This window comes from Otolemur garnettii, unplaced genomic scaffold (assembly GCF_000181295.1).
Source record: "Otolemur garnettii isolate 467f Iridium unplaced genomic scaffold, OtoGar3 scaffold00136, whole genome shotgun sequence".
NCBI classification, from domain to species: Eukaryota; Metazoa; Chordata; class Mammalia; order Primates; family Galagidae; genus Otolemur; species Otolemur garnettii.
In genome coordinates, this window is record NW_003852531.1 from 4,940,332 (window position 1) to 4,944,623 (window position 4,292).

The window sequence follows — 4,292 nt, forward strand, 5'->3', positions numbered from 1 at the left end:
GTGTACCTGTGTGTATATGTACATGTGTCTATGTGGTGTACTTGTGTATGCATATGTACATGTGTCTGTGTGGTGTACTTGTGTGTATATGTACATGTGTCTGTGTGGTGTACGTGTGTATGCATATGTGCATCTGTCTGTGTGGTGTACGTGTGTGTGCATATGTGCATGTGTCTGATGTGTCTGTGTGGTGTATGTGTGTGTATGTACACATGTGCATATATATACACATACAGACACATATTATGTACATTATAACTGCCAATTAGGGAAATGCAGAGGTATTTATGAATATAAGTGCTCTACTTTCTTCTTTTTTTTTGCAGTTTTAGCTGGGGCGGGGCTTGAACCCACCACCCCTGGTATATGGGGCTGGTGCCCTACTCTTTGAGCCACAGGCGTGGCCCCAAGTGCTCTTCTTTCTTCTCAAGTCTTCTACCCATCTCCAGAAACAGTTGTGATGTTGGATGTGTTTCCATTAGATAGAAATATGCTTTCATTTGAGGGAGGAAGTTTTAGGGTAGAAAGACCTCTCTAGACCAAAATCAGGATATTAAAGTATAGAGTTAGTCTTCTTAGAGAGGGTGAGGAAGGGAGAGAGTGAGAGAGAGTGGGGAAAGAGAAAGAAATAAGAGAACAGGGAGATGGCTGGCAGCCTAAAGGAAGAAGGGAAATATACCACAGTGGGATCACCGGCTGTCGAATTTAAGGAGGCAAAGAGAAAAAAATTTACTGCAGCCAAGTCTACAGAGTACTGCCAAGGTCGTGTCCACTTTCCTTCCAGCAGGAGGATCGGCAGCCATCTCAAAGACAGACTTTTCACTGGTATTTTTAATCCTATTATTGACTCTGTTCTAAGATGATTTTAGGAAGGATTTGAGGACTGGAGTCACCTGTTGTCTGTCCAGAGATTTTTTAGGAACCACTTGATGCTATAGGAACAAATTCTAAAAAGCAAGTTTAGTCAATAGGTCTAGTGGCGGTAAAGAAAATTTACATTTCCTTTCTGTCTGCTGGGCTCCAGAAATCCACAGTGTACCTTCTAGCAAGAGAAAGAAAAAGAGGAAAAGGAGAAAGCTCATGCCTGATTGTAACCATTACTGAAAACTATGAGTTAATAATTCTCCATCATTTCACTGTGAAGACCAACCATCCCTACAGGAAGGGTGGGGAGACTGTGGAGGGGCAGGGAGTGCTGCTTACACGTAATCATTTCTCCAAGCACAATGGCAGCCTCTCTGTGTTATCTGATATTTTGTGGCAAAATAAACAGCCTCATCTGAGAAGTGAGGTTGGAAAAATATTTACAGCTAAGAAATTGTGGTAATTTACAGATATTGTGAAAACATGCTATTATAGGCATGAGAGCTTGACATGTTAAGTTGAGCATTTGCTTTTTAATAAAGAAGCATTTGCTCATTGCGCTTTGGCAGAGCTTGGCATCACAGAGCCAAACCAACTTTTACCCCGTTCCAGTTCCTTAGCCCTGACCTAGCTGATTCCCCTCTCCTGAGAGTCTGCACACAGCTTGCAGAGGTCCCTGATTTTTACTTTGGTTGAAGTAAAGGATGTGAGGGAACACACAGCTCCGTGTGTGACAGGCAGGAAGATGAGAACAAACCCACAACTCCCAGAGAGAGCTGGTGTGGGGGGCTCTGCACGGCTCCCCGCCCAGCCCCCGGAGACACCAAGATCGAGCTAGGCTCTCCTTAACAAGCCTTAATGCCGACTGTAACTTAAGACCTTGAAAAGAGACCTCACAGACCTTCTGTGTCTTTCTATGTCCTGAGTCAACAAATAAAAGTATACAACTGAAAGTGCTGACTCCTGAGCCAGTCTGAATGGTTCTGCCCTCCAGAAAGAAGAAAACGCCCTGCTCAGCTGTCTGCCTTGACTGAGAAAAAAGATTTTACAAAATACAACTACATCTATTCAGGAAACGTTTATTAAGAAGCAAATATGTGCCAGACAGGGTGCCTGGAACAAGAGATAATCAGTGAATGTGCCCCAAGCATCCCACAGTCCAGGAAGGAACAACAGCCACAGCGGTGACGGGTCAGCAGAGCAAGGAGGGCACCGTGGCAGAGGCTGACAGTGTAACTTGGGGTCAGCCTGCCTCAGCATAAACCCTGCCTCTGGAGCCTGCCAACTTGTTGGCCTTTGAAACTTGAGTCTCGTTGTCTCTAACGTGGTAATGACACTATCTACCGAACTTGTTGGGCACACAGAGACTAAGTGAATTTACCATGCCATTCACTCCATGCACAGTGAATTAACTTCCTAATGGAAGAAATATTTGGATTGGTTATCTATCTCAGTAGAATAAACTACCACAAACTCAGTGCTGTAAAACAATACACATTCAGCATCTCATGGTTACTGTGGGTCAGAAATCCAGGCCTAGTGGGCCGGGTCCTGTGCATTACAATCTCTCCCAAGCTTTATGAAGTATTAGCCAGAGCTGAGGTTTCTTCTGAACACTCAACCAGGAAAGGAGCTGCCTGCAAACTAGGTGGCTCATTGGAGGAATTTCCATTCCTGGAGGTTGGGCTGAGGGCCTCAGTTCCTGAGGGCTGTAGGCTGGAGGTCGCCCTCCTTCCCTTGCTGTGTTTGCTCCCAGCTTGCCTCACCCAAGGGTGCAAAGGGGAGTCTGAGCAAGAGAGAAGTCACCATCACTTGCAGTCCCCCCACAGAAGGGACAGCTGTCACGGGTGGTGTCACTGCTCAGAATCCAGTCACAGGTCTCGCCACACTCAGGAGAACATTACTCAAGGACTTGAACACCAGGAGGCAGAAGAAATTGAGACCTAAGGGTGCCCACCACAAACATATCTTAAATATAATATGGCATCAGTTCAACAAGTGCTTGTTCAGGGAGGTGAGATGGACAGGACAGGGTACCAAGGAAGCTTCCCCAGGGAGTGGCTGTGCAGCAAAGACTGGAAGCCCACTAGCAGAGAGGAATTCCAAGTGGAGGGATGTCCTGTCCAAAGATGTGTGCTGCGGCCCTGGGTGCCAGTGCAGGTGGGAGGGAGATTGGGGGTTTATGCTCCCTAGATATCTCCTGGGAGTTTCCTTCACCTGGCAGTGTCCTGGCACCAATCCTTAGGTCTGCTACATAGCTCCAGGCTCCATGACCAGCCTTCTACAGGCCCAGGAAAATGTATAGGAGCTAGGGTCTGGTGAGGAAAGAAGAAAACTTGGGTGACTTCCTGCTCTGTCCTTGGCCTTCACAGCATAGGTGCAATGATTAACTCCAGTGGAGAGTTCAGAATGAGGAGTGGGTTTCAAACACAGGTGATGAAGATTGGAATCAGCTGAGCAGACACCAATGGGACAGTCAGAAGGAACGCCCAGGAGGCAGGAGGGACGCAGGAGCTTGGAGCTTGCAGAGCACCCTCACAGCTGCGGGCGGCACTGAGTCGATGTTTGTATGTCAAAGTATGGGAGAGAAAGTGGCTGTCTGAGAAGAGGGACTGGGGTGAAAGCACGAAGAAACCAGAAATGATAGAGAGCAAATGAAAACCCACAAGATTTATAAGGACACATTTTAGAAAATAATGTATTACTAGTTTAAAATCACTTTACAGCATGAAAAATGGCACACACATGGTTCTTTTATTCAGTGATTTATTTCAAAAAAAGACTTTTCTAAGCAATTACTCAGAAAATGTGGCAGGCATTGTTCCAGGTATTTCTAGTCAAGAAAAGATCAAAAATGGCCATAGCTTATTATGTCAAGGAGCTTTCAATCTGGCAGAGGGAGCTGGAAGTAGAAATAATCCAAACCAGCAAATACCACAATAGTTCAAGAGGTGAAAATGAAATGAAGGGGAAAAACACGGGCAGTTCCATGTTTATTTCCACTATTTTATGGTTCCCTGTGACACACAGGACCACGTAGGCCTTATTGAGAAGATGGGCGATAAAGCCTTGAAAAACGGGAGGTGGTCAGCGATGATCGCGCCCTTTCCCAGGCAGATGAACGAGTGCACCAGTGCCCAGGCCCTAACAAGGAGCCAGGCAGGCAGAACAAACACTGGATTCAGCAGGATTCAGGAGGCAGGAAGACACCTGGAAAGGAGAGGCTAGGGAAGACATCAGGGAGCCAGGACTTATGGAACTGAGCAGCCACTAGGGGCCACTGTGAGGAGGGGGAGCCACTGGGGGAGAGCTGGTGAGGGAGAGGAGCCTGGTGAGGGAGAGGAGCCTGGTGAGGAGGGGGAGCTAGTGAGGGAGAGGAGCCTGGTGAGGGAGAGGAGCCTGGTGAGGAGGGGGAGCTGGTGAGGGAG